General features: G+C 47.8%; 1 long non-coding RNA gene across 1 annotated transcript; it reads left to right on the forward strand.

Moving 5' to 3' along the window:
* The first annotated feature begins 10747 nt into the window (after window positions 1–10747).
* On the forward strand, window positions 10748–20060 carry LOC129391862 (uncharacterized). Its single transcript, XR_008616645.1, has 2 exons — window positions 10748–11117; window positions 18466–20060. It is a non-coding gene; the product is annotated as an uncharacterized lncRNA (long non-coding RNA).
* Window positions 20061–20198: the final 138 nt, after the last annotated feature.

Genomic DNA, 20198 nt, shown 5'->3' on the forward strand with positions numbered 1-20198 from the left:
CAGGGCATTTGGGGGCCTCTAGTTAAGTCAGGTAGAATTTTCCAGCACTGTGGATACCGTGAGGTGTCCTGGAGATGTGCTCTTGCCCCTCATTGTGGGAAATGATGGCTGACCATCAAGAATTGGGGTTGGTGCATGGTCTCCCACAAACGTGTCTCTTCATCACCTCTCTCTGCTGCCTGGGATTAAACAAAAGGCAGAAGTCTGCCTAGGCTTAACCTTGACGTGAAAAAAAAACAAAAGATATTTGAATACCCCCTTCAGCAGACTGCTTTCAGCTACGGAAGAATTCACCACCATTCATTATGATGGTGATAATTATACAATGCATAAAATATACTATGTAGATAAAGTATGCAATTAAATAATTACCATTTTTCATGAGCTCTTATGGTATCGTTCCAGGATAATGAGCAGGGTTAATAATTTTGTCAAATTAAACCTACCTCGTTTCTATGCCCATTGCCCAAGCATTTACCTTCCTGGACCTCAGTATCCTCATCTATAAGATGAGGGGCTTGAACGAGATGCTCTCAGGAGCCTTTGGATCTCATGGATCTGACGGCTGAAGCGTGACTGTTCTGGGCCCTGGGAGAGAGGAGGCCATTTCCTTTGGGTCATGGGATTTGACTTGGAAAACTGCGAAAGATCTTTACTACAATGCATAGAACTTTTGGCTTCCAACATTCAAAACAAGCTCCCTATAGCAAAGTGGTTTAAATGGCACATCTCAACCTCCTCTAGATTACGGCACGTGTGTCACGTGGGAATAAACAGAAGAGGCTGCTTGTGGTTGGAGGTGACCAGCTGCCCCTCCTCATGCCTGCCCGCTGCCCCCAGGGCCAAGGGGAGCAAAACGTTGGCATTTCTGTAACCCACTCATGGCACACTAGAAGTGCTGAATTCAAGGACCAGAAAATCAAAAAAAGTAAATCTTTTTGCCATATTTGTCTGGTTATCAGATTTACGTTTTGCTTTGGTTTTGCCTACAATGCAAACACAGGGGCTGAGACCTTTTAACAAACTATCCAAAGCTATTTCAGGGCAGTTTGCTTGGAACTCTCAGCCTATGTGTCCACAGGCTCTGTCCTCTTTGCCTGGACCCCAGAACCAGGCAGCCCCTTGGGCTGGCCAAAGCTGCCAAGCCATAGGGTGGACAGCAGGGCCCACCTTTCATTCTGGCAGTCCTCAAACTCGAGGCCAAGTTAGTCTGGCCTCCTGGAAGAGCCCCTGTCCTTCCTCTTGAGACCAGTGGCAATCCTCCACCCAAAGGCAGGCCTAGGAAAAGACCTCAAAAGAGAGAAAACCTAGCTATCTTCTTTGGATGTTGAAAGATGAACTTGATTTTTTTTGTACCTGGGGCCAGATGACCATCACCCTATGACCCCCTTCGTGTACTCCATTGTTCATGAGTAGAGGTAAGAGAGAGTGGCCAGGGCTGGGATTCTGGAGTTAGGGATCTTCCTTCTAACTTTAGTTACACCATTTACTTCACTTTCCAAAGCCTTAGTTTTTCTGTGTGAAACGGGACTATTCCATCTATTGAATACATTACTAAACGTATCATGTGCCGGGAACTGTGCTAAGTTCAGGGGAGAGTATGATGAACAAAACAGCAGAGGATGTTGCCATGTGCTGCTCAGAACCCCCAGTGAAGGCGGACTTGCTGCCCCAGCTGCTGGGAGTGCTGTGGGCAGGGGTCCCTTCGAGTCAGTACAGAGCCAGCCAGCACTAGGTCCCGCCTTTCCCAGGGTGGCTGCCATCCAATGACTGACCGAAGCCAAAGGATGAAGACCTGGCCATCTCACCCCATCTCAGGACACCTCTGAAGGGCCACTCCAGTCCCAAAGCTCCCAGAGGTGTCGGACAAGTTCAAAGCTTGATTCTCCCTCCACCCACATCTGCTGCTAGCCCTTCCCTTTAACAGAGTTGGTCCCAAGACCCCTCCTTAATGGGCATCCTGTCAGCTAAACCCCATTTCAGAGTCTGCGGCTCGGCAAACCGAACCTGCAAAAAAACAACTTCCTGTCTCTCAGGCAACCAACTTGGAGAAAGAAATGATAAAGCGATTTTATGAGGACTGTTGAGAAAAGCAAATGCGATGTGTGTGAAAGCACTTTAGTAGCCCAAAACTACCGTCGAAGCCGTGGGTTTCTTTTCTTTTTCGTGGCTTGAAGTGAGCTGAGTTGCGATGTGAAAACCTCTCTCATTTCTTGGAAAGAAAATCTGCCAATTCCACCCCGCTTCCCCATCTTCAAAGGCTCATTCTCAGTAGCCTGCAAGGGGTGACCCACCCAGACAGGTGTGGCATCATCCAGGTCCCCTCTGGAGGCAGGGACTGGGGGTACTTCAGGTATTCTAAGGAAATCTCTTGATTCATGTCTGCCAAGTGCCTATCATTAGCGAAGCCCAATTCCAGAAGCCACACAAAGGAGAGAGCCGCCTGACCCCAAGCCCAGCTGACAACTTTCCAAGTTCCCCAGTGCTATAACCGACTCTGCAGAAGCAGAATCCTCAGCTCCAAACCACTAATGAACTCCTTCTAGCTCCAGGTTTAATTAGTTTTCATTGCAATATTAATGATTCTAACAAACCATTTCAACTTTCCTGTTGCACAGCTGGAATTCTTTTATTTGGCGTTTGTTCTCTTTACAAGAAAATCCCACACGCATCCTCCTCCCCTCCTGCCCCATCAGGAGGGAATATGATCACAGTCTTACTTTCCTTATCACTTTGGCCAGTCCAGGGACAGTGGCTTTAATAATTTTGAAACTGGGAGCATTAAACACATCACAAACTGCCATACAAATAACATATAATATAACTCCAGGATTTTAATTTCTGTGACTAATATATGTACAAATCCTGAAGCCTCTATAGTACCATTAGGCCACAGTCACGGACATTATTGGGAGGTTTAAAATTTGCACAAGGTATGTCATTAGTTGATCCAACACCTTCCAGATCAGGAATTCTTGCCTGGGACTCAGAATTCATTTGTTGGGCACTTTGAACTACCCAGCCAGAAGCAGCACTGTTTTCATTAGTGACTGTGAAAAATGATTAAACATTGCCACCAGTTCATATTGGTTTGTGTTGAGGACAGGCCTGACTGCATGACTGAGCAATGAGGCATTTGCTGGTAGATTCCAATGGTTCTATTTTCTCTGCCTTTCCAAAGCAAGAGAGAAGCAACAGCAAACTGACATGTGATGGAACTATGTCCCTCCTGCTTCCAGAAATTCTCTAGCCCAGCCTTAATGGAAATTGATCCGGATTTATAAGAGAATCCACTGGATTTTTGGTACAGTGTTCTTCCAGCCAGAAACTTGGATTTGGGTGGAACTGCTGGGTGATGACTGATAGAAACTGAGTTAAGTCCCCCAGTGGGTTTCTCCAAAGAAAGGTTAGCAGCCTGTGCTGTAAGTCCAAGGACACACAATGAACTCAAGTTCCACTCAGCCAGCACCAGCACCCAATGGCCATGCTATGTGGGGCAGCAGTGCTGAGCTTGTGGTGAGGGTCCAAGCTCAGAGATACAGCCAATGTGACTTGGTTCCAGCAGACACCAGGGAAGGAACAAGGAACAGGGAGGTAAACTGGCCAGAGAGAAGGAGCAAGAAAAGGCAACAGTCATGGGGTTCACACTGGGGATAGAAAGCAAACGATTCCATATTCTGTTCTCTAGTGGGGAAGGAGCTCTGCCTGTTCTTCCTGCACTTAGACAGTGAAGGCCTTTAGTGCCCATAGCTAGGGGAACAGCTTCAGTCAGGGTCACTGACCTAGCCCCCTTAGGGAGAGGCACCTACTCCCACTACAAAGTCAGCCAGGCTGGAACCCCTCCTGTGACAACGCTCTCCAAACCAGTGTCCTTACCTCTGGCATGGACCCATTCCCCCAGGCCCCTGCACACACACACACACACACACACACACACACACACACACACACACACACACACTACAGCCAGAAGACCCTTCATTAAACTTAGATTGGACAGTGTCTCTTTCCTGCTCACAACCCCTCAAAATTCATAAGTGTTGTCAGCTACTTTGAGTGAAGGGAACCCAGGTCCCAGAGATCCTCATAAGGCCTGTCTATTTCACTGTCCAGGACTTCAAAGGGGTCGCAGAGCCCCTAATGCCCTTGTGAGATCTCAGTGACCAGTCAGAAAATGGAAAAGGATAAAAAGCCCCATGCACAACCACAGCTATAAAATGTTTATAAATAACCTGAACATGAAATGTGTAACATCTACATTTTTTAAAACTATTAAATATTAATGAAGGAAGAAAGAACAACCTGAGAAATAAAGGAATATACCTTTTTACTGGAAGGAAAGTCTTAATCATTTTAATACATCAGTTCTCTCCAAATTGATCTGTATATTTATTTCAATCCCAGGTAAAATCCCAGGAGGTTTTATTTTTGTGGAAATTGACAAATGATTCTAAATTTACATAGAAATGCAAAGACCTGGAGTAGCCAGGTCAATCTTCGAGGAAAAAGAACAAAGTTTAAGGCCTTACACTACCAGATTTCAAAACTTATTATGAAGCTATAGTAATCAATACTGTGTGGTTTTGGCATCAAGATAAATAAGAATACCTTAAAGTTTTTCGAAAGAAAAAATAAAATTGAGTTGCCTACAAAGGAAGGAAAACCATCCATGCTTCTGACTGTGCATCAACCACACTGGGTGCTAAAAGATTATGAAGCAATGCCTTAAGAATTCTGATAGAGGGCTTCCCTGGTGGCACAGTGATTAAGAATCCACCTACCAGTGAAGGGGACACGGGTTTGAGCCCTGGTCCGGGAAGATCCCACATGCCACGGAGCAACTGAGCCCATGCGCCACAACTACTGAGCCTGCGCTCTGGAGCCCACGAGCCACAACTACTGAAGCCCATGCGCCTAGAGCCCATGCTCCGCAACAAGAGAAGCCACTGCAATGGGAAGCCCACACACCGCAACAGAGGGTAGCCCCTGCTTACCACAACCAGAGAAAGCCCCCGTGCAGCAACAAAGACCCATCATAGCCAAAAATAAAAAAATAAGTTCATATTAAAAAAAAGAATTCTGATAGAAAATTAATTTTCAACCTGAAATTCCATACTCGTACTCATACTAACAGTGAAGTGTGAGAGAATAAAGACATTTTTTACAGATGTCAAGATTTGCCTCACACTCTTATGTGTTACTTGAGAATGCACTCCAGCCAAACAAGGGAATCAACCAACAGACCTCAGGGACCTGTTGGACAACAACAAAAGATCTAACATTTGCATCAGTATAGTCTCAGAAGGAGAGAAATAATGTGGACTGAAAAGTTTTCAAAGAAATAATAGCTAAAAACTTCTTAAACATAGTGAAAAACATAAACTGAGAGACTCAAATAGCTGAGCATGTCCCAAACAGGAAAAATCAAAAGAGATCCACACCAACATACATTATAAGTAAACTTCTGAAAATTAAAGACAAAGAAAAAATCTTAAAGCAGCCCAAAAGAAGTGATACTTTTCTTATAACGAAACACCAATTCGAGTGACAGTAGATTTCTCTAATGAAGATATAGAGTCCAGGAGGAAGTGGCATGCCATTTTTCATGTGCTTAAAGAAAAGGGCTGTCAACCTTGAATTCTATATCCAATGAAACTATGCTTCAGGAAAATTCATAGCACTAAATGCTTACATTAGAAAAGAGGAACAGTCTCAAATCAATAATCTAAGTCCTATCTCAAGAAGCTAGAAAAATAAAAACAAAATAAATCCAAAGCAGGTAGAAGCAAGGAACTATAAAAACAAGAGAATCAAAGAATTTGAAACAGAAAATCAATAGAGAAAATCAATGAAATCAAACAGCTACTTCTTCAAAAAATCAATAAAATTGGTAAACCTCTAGCAAGACTGACAAAGATAAAAAGGAGAGAAGACACAGATCACCAATATCAGGAAGGAAACAGAAGATTTCACCACAGACCTACCCTACCTTGCAGCCATTAAAAACATAAGAAGGGAAGGCTACAAATAACTTTACACTCATGAATTTGATAACAGAAGAAATGAACCAAGTCCTCAAAAACTACAACTATAAAACTCAACCAAGAAGAAATAGATAGCCTGAATAGTCCTATAAAAATGTGCAATTAAAAAGTTCCCTCAGAATAAATCTCCAGGTCCAATAGATTTACCACAAAATTTTGCCAAATACTTAAAGAATTACATGAGGTTTATATAATGTCAGCAAAAAAGTAAAAGAAAGAACAATCCTCAACTCATTTTATGAGACCAGTATTACCTTGATACCAAACCAGACAAAGATATCACAAGAAAAGAAAACTACAGACCAATATCTTTCATGAACTTAGAGGAAAAAACCCTCAGCAAAGTGCTAGAAAATCTAATTCAGTGATGGTATAAATAGGATTACACACCATAACCAAGTGGAATTTATTCCAAGTATGCTTATTCAACATTCAAAAATCAATCAATGTAATCCATCAATAGGCTAAAGAAGAAAAATCATATGGTCATACCAATTGACACAGGAAAAACATTTGACAAAATCCAACACCCATGTATGATAATTTAAAAAAGAAAAACCTCCCAGTAAGCTAGGAGTAGAGGGGAACCACTTCACACGATAAAGAGCATTTACAAAAAGCCTATGACTACATCATACTTATTAGTGAAAAATTGGGCTTCCCTTGTGGCGCAGTGGTTGAGAGTCCGCCTGCCGTTGCAGGGGACACGGGTTCGTGCCCCGGTCTGGGAAGAGCCCACTTGCCGCGGAGCAGCTAGGCCCATGAGCCATGGCCGCTGAGCCTGCACGTCCGGAGCCTGTGCTCCGCAATGGGAGAGGCCACAGCAGTGAGAGGCCCGTGTACTGCAAAAAAAATAAATAAAAATTAAAAATAAAAATTAAAAATAGTGAAAAATTGAACAAGAGAAGGATATCTGCTCTCATCACTCCTCTTCAACATAACTGAAGTTCTAGCCACTTCAATAAAGTAAGAAAAAGAAACCTAAGGCCTATGGATTGAAAATGAAGAAATAAAACTGTCCTTATTTGCATATGACATGATGGTCTACATAGAAAATCCCAAGAAATACACACACACACATAAATTAGAACTAATAAGTGAGTTCAGCAAGATTACAGAATATAAGGTCAACACACAAAAGTACACTGCATTTCTACATGCACAAATGAACACCTTGAACCCAAAATTTAAAATGCAATACTATTGATTATTGCTCCAAAGAAAATGAAACACTTAGGTATAAACTTGACAAAGCATGTACAGGATCTGTATACCAAAAGTTATAAAATGCTGAGGAAAGAAATCAAAGAAGACCTAAATAAGGGTGACATACTATGTTTATGGGTTGGAAGGTTCAACACAGTGACCTGGATTCTGGCCTCAGATCCGCCTTAGTTGGACCCAGTGCCTGGTCTCTCTCTATCACTGCCTGATCTGCTCCATCCTTGTTTCTTTACTTTGGCACCATTGCTGTAAAGGGGACTCACCTACTAAGAAGCATTGGAGGTTGTGGCAGGCTTCTCTGGCTGAGGTATTCAGTCAGCTCAAGTTAAACCCTTGTTAGGGATCTTATGTTAAGCAGTCCCCATAGAGACCAAGATGAAGGGCTGATGTAGATAGTTGTATTTGGGAAGTATCCCAGGGATGTGGAGTGTAGGACCAGGGAAGTGAGCAGAGAAAACATGAGAGGTAACTGGAAGATGCGTCATGGGCTACCCACTGCTAAGGGGGCCTGGTACTCCACCTGACCAGAAACTTCTGAAGAACTTTTTGAAATGCCTTTCAGAATTGTCCTCCTGGGACTCAGGTGGAGAGCAGCTCATCTTTTGGCTGTCCACCTCCACAGGTCAAGAGTGGGCCCGGGGGCTTCCCTGGTGGCGCAGTGGTTGAGAATCCGCCTATCGATGCAGGGTACACGGGTTCGTGCCCCGGTCCGGGAGGATCTCACATGCTGCGGAGCGGCCGGGCCCGTGAGCCATGGCCGCTGAGCCTGTGCATCCGGAGCCTGTGCTCCGCAACTGGAGAGGCCACAACAGTGAGAGGCCCGCATACCACAAAAAAAAAAAAAAAAAAAAAAAAAGAGTGGGCCCGGTACACAGAGCCCTGCACTTTGGGACCATACCTATGTGAGTGCTCAGCGGGTCCCCACAGGCATCGCCACGTGCCCTGGCCTCAGGAAGTCTGAGACAAGAAGTGAGAGGCACGTGGTGTGGAGTCCAGGAGAGGGGGCGGGGCGGGGGGTTTGCTGCAGGGCTCGTTTGTCGCAGGTGGAGGCAGCAGTAACTAGAATGAGAGTGGCGGACAGACAGATTGGCATGGTGCTCAGAAGGTGTCCAACAGCCTGGAAGGTGGAGGTGCCAGGCCCTGGAAGGTATCGACAACCATGACATAGTCCTTCCTCCCCGTCCTTGCGCAGCTCGAGGCCTCTGGAGGGAGGGCCTAGCCACATCTGTGTCTCTAGCGGGTGAGGAACCCCTCCTGTCCTCTGATTGCACCACACTTCCCTTATCACGCGGCATCAAGATTGCTCATCTTTTCTGATATCTCCCAGGCTGTCAACTCCATGACGGAAAAGGGTCCCACTTAGACTAGCACACACCACCATCCTCGGTGGTGAGTGTGTGCTAGTCTAAGTGGGAGCCCTTCTGTGAGGGCATGGAGTCACTCACAGAAGCTTCACAGCTGAGGAAAACAAGGCCCAGAGAAGTGAAGTGATTTGCCCAAGGGCACACAGGCAGTTCAGTTACCCAGACCCTGGCTCCAGAGCCTGGACTCTGGACCATGACCCTCCTCACGCCCTGCGAGAGCAGTCTGGGAGTGCTGTGTACACTGCAAGGTTCCAGAAGAGGCTCAGGGCAGTGCGGTGTGTTTATGGGAAGTTCAAGGTGCTATAGGAACACAGAGAAGGGCAATGGGGACCATGGGGAGGGCGGGGAGGAGGGGAGAGAAAAAGAGAAGAGGGAGAGAGGGAGAGGAAAGAAGAGAGAAGCGGGAGAGATGTGGGAGGAGGAGGGACGGGGGAAGCAGGCAGGACTGAGAGAGAGCCGGCGTGAAAGAGAAGCAGCCGTCCCTGGGGCTGCCCTGTGGGCAGGGCTGATTTGGAGGGGCTCTGATCCAGGATCCAGCAGGGGTGAGAAGTCATCAATGCACAGAGGCAGAGAGTGTGACAAAACCAGGGCTGTCCCTGGCGTTGGCTGCTGTGTGAAGCAGGCAGTGAGAGTGGTCAGGAAACTGCTGCAGGGACCCAGGGGAGCAAATGCCTGGCCCAAACCAGGGGACACAAGGGAGAGTTCAAGACATGGTAAGACTCAGAGACAGGGAGAGGGGAGGAAGGAGGCAATGGAAAGGTCCAGGCTTCTGCGGATGGTGGATGGTGGCCTTCCCACCCCCAAATCGAAACAGACAGTTAACGAGTGCCTACTACATGCCAGGCCCTTGAGATAGAATCTAGCTTCATAATTACAACAATGCCTCCAGATGGGTTTGTCCCTCCTCATTTTACTAGGAGGAAGCCTCAAGAAGTTCCCGTGGGCAGCAAGCGATGGCAGGGACAGACCCACGGGGTCTGTGTGACTCCAGAGCCCGTGTTCTTTCCATGAGCCATGAAATTACACTCAGGTCATTTCACTCGGCAAAGAGCATGACACTGTGACAGCTGACCAGGCTCTGTGGTGTCATAGTGGCCGTGAGCCAAGCTACAAATCACACCACATCACCACGAAAGCCAAAATAACCAGTGCCTATCTGTGGTCTGCTTACTCCAGATGTCTCAGCTCAGCCAGATCTATTGAAGATTCACTAATCCAGCCAATAGCTGGGCACTGACCCACAAACTCAGCCAAGCCAGAGATGACACACAGCCTGTCCCCGAGCCCTCGGCTTTGCCAGGGACAGTCCACCATTAAAGAGTCTCCTTCAGAAGCAGCAGGATTTACCTGGCCCCGGGGGCGCAAGCATCAGGCACCTCAAATGCTTGCATCTCTCTGTTACAAATCCCTTTTCTCAGGCTTCCTCATTTGACCCCCCTGTCAATGGCCATCTGAGTAAATTTCATTGGTAACAAGGAGCTGCAGTGGCTGAATGCTGGCCCCCAAAATATATGTCTGTGTCTTAATTCCTGGGACCTATGAATGTGACCTTATTTTAAAAAAACGGTCTCTGCAGATAGACTTAAGGATGGTGTGATGAGTCCTGGATTATCCTGGTGGTCCTTAAATCCAATGGCAAGTGTTCTGTTATAAGAGGAATGGACATTTGAGACAGAGAGAAGAGAAGGAGGCGATGTGACCCTATGGGTTGGAATGATGTGTCCACAAACCAAGGAATGAATGGGGCCTCTAGAAGCTGGAAGAGGCAAGGAAGGAGCCTCCCCTAGAGCAACCCTGTCGACCCCTTGATTTCAGACTTCTGGCCTCCAGAACTGTGAGACAATAAACGTCTGTTGTTTAGGCCACGCTGTGTGTTGTCATTTGTTAGGGAAGCTGCAGGAAAGTAGCCCATAGGCAGACTTGTGCTTCTGACTGTCCCGCAGGAGTTGCTATTTGCAGGAGAATTTGTGATCTCATCCCTCAGGCCCACGAGCCCGTCGGGTCCTGCTCTGCCCTTGGCTGGAAAGGGAATCCCGAGGTTGCATCTGCTTCTTGGGTGTGGAGCCCTGGGCTGGAGCAGGATGAGAAATGGGCCTATTTATAAACGAACAGAGCCAGAGGGCGGGTGCGGGGTCGGCCGAGGGCTTCACCAAGGTCAGAGATCCAGTCCCTTGAGATGGGGGCGTTGCAGAGAAGGGCCAGGCTCCAAAGGAAGCAGGGAGCAGGAGAGCTTGGGCCTCTCTGAGCAGTGAGGCCGTGGTCCATTTCTGAGCAGCCTAACGCAGGAATGTCCAGCTGGCTTCCAAGTCAGATCTGCTGTCTCAGGCGAAGGGCAGGCCCAGCTGAGTGGGAGCGGATTCTTTCCCACTGCCTCATTGTCGCTCCGAGAAAGGAAGTGTGAGTGCCCAGGGCAGGAGCCCTGCATGCAGCCCCTGCCCATCTTGTGCCCTTCACACTCCTGCTGCTCGAGGGGAACGCTGCCATGGTGAGTGAGCCTCTGTGCTCCCCTCATTTCTCACTGTAAAGACCACTTTCTCGGCAGGGCCAGGTTGGAGGGACTTGCTGGGTGATATTTCAGCCCCAGGTTGTCTCATGGAGGGCGGGAAGCTGGGCGACAGTGCCGAGGATGTAGATGGAAGGGACTGCTGATTAGTGGCTGAGGGGGACCAGGGTCTACTCCCAGCATGGCTGGTGCTGGGCACCGCTGTTCAGAGGAAGTCATAGCATACAGGCTGCCTTACCCAGCCCCTCCAGCAGGCCTGTGCCTGGGAGATGCCCGGCTCTCCTGCACCAGGGGTCTTAGGATCTAGCAGAAGGCTGTGCTCCACCGCAGGAGCAGCTTCTGACCCAGCTAGGAGGCCTACCTCAGTCACATCTGTGACCATATCATGTCTCTGAATCTTGTACGTCTTTAAGCACTTCTCCCTGCAAGAGTAAATTTCTGACTGAGTAGCTACAGCAGGAAGAAGAATGGGGGCAGATTTTTCACCTGCTTGGGTTCAGAGGCATAAGCTTCAGTAAGCATTGAATCTCAGCTCCATCTCCTTCTTGCTGTGTGACCCTGCACAAGTCACTTAACCTCTCTGAGCTTCATTTCCCAGTCTGTAATAAGGGGATAATACGGCCTACTTGCTGAGCTGCTGGGGAGGTTAGATGAGACAGTATGTGTAAGTAAAGCTCCAATCTCCATCCATAGAACCTGGGCTCATTTCCCAGGTCTTTGGACAACTTCTTTTCTATTTAATCTTTATCCTTGAGAAAGTCTGCTGGAGCTGCAGAGGCCCCATCCATCCCGGTCAGGCACCTGGTCACATGGAATGCTCAGCATAGCCCTGTGCTGTCATGGGGACATTCATGCAATCCACATGGGACTTACAGGGCTCAGGTATCTGTAGCCCACAGACCCCTCCTCCAACCTCCTCCCCTGACTCTGGGCTCTGGCCCAGCTGCTCATGATCAGAAGACCCAGATTCCAAGCCTGAAACCAAACCTGTATCTTTATCACTCACTTGTCAAGCCCTGTCTTTCCTGCAGAAGCCTGGCTCTGACCTTCTCAGGGTTAAGCCTATATTGAAGTAGAAGCAGAATCTGCAATGGTAGGGTTCGTCTATGGAAAAGGACTTAGCACCTCCTCTATGGAGCCAAGGGGCCCTGCTCCCTGCTGCTTATGTGGCCTTGGACAAGTCATTTTTTTTCCTTTCAGTTTCTTCATCTTTAAACTGGGTATAATTTTATCTAAGTCTCAGAGTGACTGTAGGTTGATCATTAATCACCTGGCCTGGCCCCTGCCATGTATTAGGTGCTCCCCCTCGTCTTGCCCCGAGCCCCGCTTTGCATGAGTACAGCGGTGTGGCTCAGGCCCCTGACACAGAAGCAAGCTGACTCAGGGCAGGCCCAAGACCCAGGAGACCTGAGGAAGCATGAGGGGCGCTACGTCCCCTTCCTGGGTGCTGACAGTCCCAGCAGGGGCTCACCAGAGGGATCTCACCCCCAAGAGGGGGATTACAAGGGCGAACACTCAGGCTTACAGCAGGAAATGGAGGAAAGTCAGCTAGCCAGGCCGCCTCAGAGGTGCTTCTCTGGTGCACATACCTCAGATGGTGCACATCCATCCCCGGGAAACCCGCAAACTGTTCTCGTGTATTAATCAGATTTGCAAAGCAGTGGATAGGGCAACATCACTCAGGAACCTCACTTGCGGCTCTGGCCACAAGGAGAGGTCAAGGGTGCTGCAGAGGGTTTTGTCCCACAGACCTCAGTGAGGGGGTAGGGCAGACCTGCTCGGGGGTCTCCTGGGGAAAGGAGAGAAGCTGGGGACAGTGGTCTGGATCCAGCTGGTGCTGTTGATACCGGTGGCATCTGATGGAGGGGACGGTGGGTTCAGAGAGCAGGAATCCCCGGGGGCAGAGGGCTCACACCGGCCATACTGTGAGTGTTGGCTCCCTTCCCTCTCACCCAACTGGTAGGGACAGATATGAGGATAGGGTCTTGGGGGCCTGCCTGTCTGTGAGGGTGACTGGGCCTGGGAAGAACAGACAGGAGAGTGCCATTGTCATCAGACACAAAGAGGTCATTAAAACAAAAAGTTTAAAAGATGACTCTCATGTAGATGAAAAGATGTTCAGACAAATTAAATGCATTTAGGCCAAATGCCTGGGATAGAATCCCAGCTCTACTACCTGAAAGCTTGTGACCCTGGGCAAAGAGCTGGACATCTTTAAGCCCTGGTTCCCTGGTTGCAGTGGGCTGAATGGTGGCTCCCAAAAGATATGTCAACATCCTAACCCCCAGAACTTGTGAATGTGACCGTATTTGGGAAGAGTCTCTGCAAATATAATTAAGGCTCTAGAGAGGAGGAGATCAGCTTAATTATCCAGGTGAGCCCTAAATCCAGTGGCAAAGTCTCCTTTTAGAAGCACTCAGAGGAGAGAGACTTACAGAAAAAAAGAAGGCCATGTGAAGATGGAAGCAGAGACTGGAGTGATGTGGCCACAAGCCCAGAAACACCTGGTGCCACCAGAGGCTGGACCAGCACTCAAAGGCAGCTCGGCCCTGCCAACACCTTGATCTCAGATTTCTGGCCTCCGGAACTGTGAGAGAATAAATGTCTGTGGTTTTAAACCCCTCTGTCAGCACTAACATGTTATAGCAACCACAGGAAGCATTCATAAAAGAAAGTATGTAAAGATCCAACAAGAAGGGATCATTACGGGTCACTTGCATTTCTACAACAGAATAGTATGCAGCCATGCAAAGAAGTTCATGGACAGTCATTAATGATGAGGCAAATATTCACATTATAATATCAAGCCGGAAAAACAGAGTACCAGAATATTAATTTGTAAATGTAGATGAATCTCATTTTGGTTTTAAAAGTATGCCAAGAAAAAGGGAAAAAATAACTTTGACCATCTCTGGGCCATATGATACCATGTTCTTTATTTTCTTCTTTGCTATTTTCTATATTTTCCAAATTTCCTCTCAATGAGTATAAATTTTATTATCAGAAAATAAAAGAGCTGTTCTAAAATTTTCTGCCTACCATGTCACATAATTGTGCAAGAGCCGCTGGAGGCCCACTTTCTTTCCACATATAATCTCATGAGGTCCTTTCAAGAGTCCTGCCAGAAGCTCAGCTGTGATTCCATCTTGTAGGTGAGAAAATCATGCTTAAAGAGGTGAATGGTGACCACAGAGCCAGCCTGCGGCCAGGGATGGGAAAGGAACTCAGCCTGCCTGCCTTCTGAGCCTTGCGTGGGAAGCCACACTCCCTTAACCCATAGAGACAGCCACTGCTCTGTCCTCACCTCCCTCTCCTGACCACGCCCAGGACTTGGCCTGTCCTTCAAGTCAGAATGACTGATCAAAGTCTCAAGTGTCCTCCAGGCAGAGATAAATAACAGAAGAGGTAGATCCTGGGATTCTGGTTTCCTATTTTTAAATGGAATGAAAAATAAATCACTTCTGCTAACTGTTTTTACCTGGCTGCAGGCAATGATACATCACCATCTTCTGAAAGAAAATTAAGCCTTTAATTCCATGGCGCATGTAATAAAATGGTACTTCAGCTCTCTGCCCTGAATATACGGCCCGTCATGTCCTAATTTACTATTTTGATGCTGCCTGAAATGTTCTGAAGTTATTAATGTGGCGATATATTCAAGCAGCAAACCTGGCCTTCAGATGTTGTCGAAGTGCTCATTTAACACAATGGATGGCCATGCGGGAACCAGAGGGGTCATATGGAGGGGTAGGTCACGTGGGTGGGGTGCACAGCTGGCTCTGCCATGGAGTGCTACCGTGAGCCGGACTCCCAGTTTCTTCCTCTGGAAGGTGGAGATTATGGTACCTCATTCACAGGTGCGAGGTGCCGGGTTTGGATCTGTACCTGGATCTCCAGCTGCAACACCATCTCATTCTCTGCCAAGAATGCCCCAAATGCCATTCTCTTTATTCTGATTCTCTCGTGGTCCACAGGAGAGCTGTGAATGCTTCCACACGCATACCAGTGCTTAGCATGTGTGCACAGGCTCACACATGAGGCAATTCATCTTAAGGCTTTGAGCAGGCACATCCCATTGTACTTTGAAGAGCAGCCCTTTATGAGCAGGGCCCAATGATCCGCGCAAAGATATACTGGGGCGAAGTTTCAAAGCAAGATAAAGGACAGGGTTCTGGGGGCTTCTAGGCCTGTGTTCATCATCTTGTACACTCCTCTTCTCTCTCGTGGCCATGTGATGCTGACAGGGAGACTGTGTGCTACTGTCAGCTGACCTCGGGAGTCCTCCCTGCTGGCACTCGGAACAGCCACTTCATGTGAGCATCTGGATGGGGCTACTTGAATGAGAGACCTCGCGTTCTGCAGAAACTTCCAAATGGGCTCAAAGACACTGCTGGGGTCTCTGGGGTCAGGGACTTCAGGTCTTTCCATGGGGCCCTCAGCAGGGTGCCCAGCCCCCTGGGAGGTCCAAGGCAGCCCTATGTCCTCTACAGGGTAAGGACTCGTCTGTTTCAGGGACAGAGAGTTGGGATAGTTCATTTGGCTTTCAGCAAACTTATAAGGAGAATAATTGCAAACCTATGTCTGGAGGGGAAGGCAAACGTGAAATTCTCAAATGTGGACCTGATCCCTTGGCAATGGGCATGAACCAAGCTCCCTCTGATACCCAGAGCTTGTGGCCCGAGGGAGAGACTACACCTACTGCTGAGACTAATTTTCTGGATGCTTGGGCAACCAGACAAGTGACTTGAGCAAATTATTTAGAGAACAATAGCAGCTTTCTTGTGAGATTGTTGTGATTATTAAAATGAATCAATAATGGCGATCTGTCACACAGATGCGCTCACTACCTGTTAGCTGTGGAAACCAGCCAACTGCATGGTTGTTTCCTAAAACTGAAGCTACCCGTTTGTGGCAGACAGTGTATGTACTCAGTGCAGGGAGTCCTGCTTGGGTCTCCTCTTCCTCGTCCATCACATCCAAGCCTCCAGAGCCAAATTCAATCCCAGATGACCTCCGCCTCCCCTCCCTGAGCCTCTAGGCCACCGGCTGTCTCCCCTGAACCCCTACAATGTCCTTCTGACTGGCCCTGCCCCCCATCTCATCCTACAACATTCTATTTTCCATGCAGCAGCCAGAGAAATCTTTATTTTTTTATTGAAGTATAGTGGATATATAACATTATACATGTTACAGGTGTACAATATAGTAATTCACAATTTTTAAAGGTTATACTCCATTTATAGTTATTATAAAATACTGGCTATATTTCCCCATGTTGTATAATATATCCTTGTAGCTTATTTTACACCTAACTGTTCATACCTCTTAATCCCCTACCCTATATTGCCCCTCCTCCCTTCCCTCTCCCCATTGGTAACCACTAGTTTATTCTCTATATCTGTGAGTTTGCTTCTTTTTTTGTTATATTCACTAGTTATATTTTTTAGATTCCACCTATAAGTGATATCATACAGGATTTGTCTTTCTCTGTCTGACTTATTTCACTTAGCGTAATACCCTCCAAGTGCATACGTATTGCTGCAAATGGCAAAAGGTTGTTCTTTTTATTGCTGAGTAATATTCCATTGTAGTGTATATACCACATCTTCTTTATCCATTCATCTGTTGTTGGGCACTCAGCTTGCTTCCGTGTCTTGGCAATTATAAATAATTCTGCTATGAAATCTTTTTAAATGTTCATCAGATCCTATTGGCCCTGTGATTAAGCCCACCATTGGCTTCCTATAACACTGAATAAAATGTAAACTCGATGGCCTGGCCACCAAGGCTCCACATGGCCTGGCCCTGTCTGCTCTCTGCTCGCATCTTGAAACTCCCACCCCCAAACCCCAAAGTTCCATGAAAGCAGTGACTCTGCCTGTCTTGTTCATGGCTGTATTCCATTGCCTGGCCCGTGGTATTTACAAAACGAATGCTTCTAGAATCAACGAAGGATTCAAAGCCAGACAAACTAATTATACTGCATTGTACCACTGGACAGGGGAATAGACGCTAAGGAAAATAAATCCCTTCAGCTAAGCAAATTTCAATCCCTCCTCCTAAACTGGGAGCCTGTGGGGCTCAGAGGGTTGAGGAAAAAGTTTGTACACACCCAGCCTGTATCTCCAATGTGCCGAGATGGCTTCAGGGGAAAGTGTCCCTAGAGGGACCACTGTATTCAGCTGCCCAGACTATGGGCTGCACAAATCCAGGGATGACACTGACATAGAACAATGCCCCTAGAGTTTTCAGATGGGTCAGTACAGCAGCCCTGGACCCCCAACCTTCTCCATCGGGGGTGAGCCCCCTTGAGTCCCCTCCCTCAGCCCTGCCCAGACCCAGCTGTGCCCCTCTGTCCTCAACTGGTTTCCTCCTTAAGAATTCTCAGACCAGTAAACCAGAGAACAATACAAATGATCAGCACTGGGTGAAGAAGGAGGATGGAGTATCAGATGGGTATCACCCTGTCTCTGCTGCTTCCTGTCTGCATGCCCTTGAACTCATCGTTTTTCTGAGCCTCAAGCTCCCAGCACACAGAGGTGTTCAGAACACTTCGGCTGGGCTGAACCAGACACCTGCATGGCAGGGTTGATGGAGAGATGGCAAAGTCCATGCCACATGGCAGACTCCAGTTCCGCCACTGTGAGGAGCTTCAACAGGACCCAAAGTCAGCACATCCTTGCTTTCCTTCATTCACTGTAATGGCGAGCATGAAGTTACCATGACTCCCTCTTGCACATGGGGCCACTGTGGCTCAGAAGTTCAATGGTTGCCCGAGTTCCCACACTGCTGGTGGTGAGACAGTGACTTACCCTGGCCCTACGGATGGACCCTACAGCTCCTGTGAGGCAGCCGTGTTCCCAAGGCCATAGGGCGTAGGAATCAGAGACTTTGATCTTGAGGACTCAGCTCACTGCCATGCTCAGGTCTGCAGGTCCAGGCTCTCTCCGGCCCCACCCTACTTCCCACCTGCCTTCCACCTGGCTCTGTGGAGTCTGTCCCTGGGCCTACAGTTCGAGGGGAGGAAGGTGGGACTTCTGAAAACAAAATCCCTGTCCCATAACTGAGCTTAACCGTCAAGTCCCAGTCTGAAAACCTGGGACACACTGCTGACAATCCAGATGACAGCCCATCTGGGAGGGCGGCTATATTTAGCAACATGCTTGACCTACCATGTTATTGAGAGCAGAACCAAAAGGTTAGGGAGCTGAAGGGAGATGGCAGAGAGAACCTCCACCCTGCGCTCCCCCCCCCCAACCGGCCGTGCAGCCTTGAGGAACTGCTCCGGAAAATTTCCACTTTCTGACCACATCTTTTTTCCCAATGTTAGGGAGCTTCTGTGACTTGCCCAGTGCTTTCAACCTGGAGGTAGAGGACAAAACCAACCAGCTCTGTTTGTTTGCAGCGGGAAGAATTTCAGCACAAGGGAGTTAAGAAGCCTGTTGGCCGTGGGTCGCAAAGCCAAGCTTTCCTTCCGCACTCCTGGGTGCTCGTAGTGATAGGAGGGAGTCTGTGCAAGCAGCGCGTGGGCGCTGGGGGGGGGACCTGGGCTGTAAGGAGGTGGATCCACATCCAAGGTAATGATGCTTCCCACCTCGTGGAGTTTTTGAAAAGATCTAAAGAAGCATAACATGACAAGTATGCAGCACAATAAACACCGTGCCTTTCTCTCCTCTTCCCTAGATCCTCATATCCCGATGAGGTAGGATTTAGCCAATTTATCCCCATTCTACAGATGAAGAAACTGAATGCAGCACTCAGAGAAGGTGATTTCCATAAATACTCAACAGGGGTTGTATTGCAGATACATCAATATTTCCCATCTCTGAGTTTGACATGTGTGTTCAATGGTCCAAGAAAATCAAGGTTGGGGGTAGGGGTGATGGTGCTAATTTCCCAGAAGCAATCTGACCTCTGCTCTTTGAAGTGTCACGAAATTGGCTGGAGACTGCTCCCGTCAGCAGCACTGCACTAGGCTGCTGAAAGCACTTTTAGCACCTGATTAAAAAGGAGCCTTATTTTCCTGAGCAATTACCAGCCTGCCTCTCATGATCTCATCCCAAAGACAAGGAAGAAGAATGACGGAAGGCTGGCCTCCTGATGCTCACCCCACAGAACACTGAATGGCCTGGCCTCACTGGTGTGTGGGATGTACCAGGCAGGGCTTGGGCTGCGGCGGCCAGAGCTGTAGGGCAGCAAGTAGTGCTCGCCATGGAGGTAGACTATATCCTTTCCAGCTCCGATGGAGATCCTGCTCTGACCTGCATCCAGCCATGACCTGGCTCCTGGGGGAATGAAGCGAAAGGAAGAAAGGAACTAGGCTGATTTGAAATCCTCCTGTGGGGAGGTCATCCCTTTCATTTCCCAAAACAGCTCTTCCTGGGAGCACTTTAGCCTCAAGGTATATTAAAGGAAACAGAGACTCCTCAGGAGATAACTTCCTGCCCCAAACTACACAGCCAGGAGTTTAGCAAAAAAGGATTCAAACCCAAGCAGAGCCCTAAACAGCACACTGCATTACACCATGTTGCCCTGTAGCATCCCTGGGCTGCCTTTATGAGTAGCTAGGGGCTTGTGTTCACCTGGCCTTGCTCCCTCTGGTCTCACAGTGGGTAACAGAAAGTGTGCCCCACCCTGGGCATGGCTGAAGACTCCTGCCCCCATTTGTCCTGTAATTGTGTCACCCCAAGGGCACTCCACACCTGGTCTCAGTCATAACCAGGGCTGTCTCTTAGAGCTCATAGTAGCAAGGAGCCATAAAAAGGAAATACCCAGTGCTGCCAAAGATGTGGTCAAACAGGCATGCTTACTCATTGCTGGTGGCAGTGGAAAGCAATTTGGCAAGATGTATGCATACAAGCCTTGATAATGTGAATCTCTTTGGTCCACTAATCACACATATGCAAATATATCTTTTTTTAACATCTTTATTTGAGTATAATTGCTTTACAATGGTGCATTAGTTTCTGCTGTATAACAAAGTGAATCAGCTGTACGTATACATATATCCCCATATCCCCTCCCTCTTGAGTCTCCCTCCCACCCTCCCTATCCCACCCCTCT

Source organism: Physeter macrocephalus, unplaced genomic scaffold (assembly GCF_002837175.3).
Source record: "Physeter macrocephalus isolate SW-GA unplaced genomic scaffold, ASM283717v5 random_341, whole genome shotgun sequence".
In the NCBI taxonomy this organism is placed as follows: domain Eukaryota; kingdom Metazoa; phylum Chordata; class Mammalia; order Artiodactyla; family Physeteridae; genus Physeter; species Physeter macrocephalus.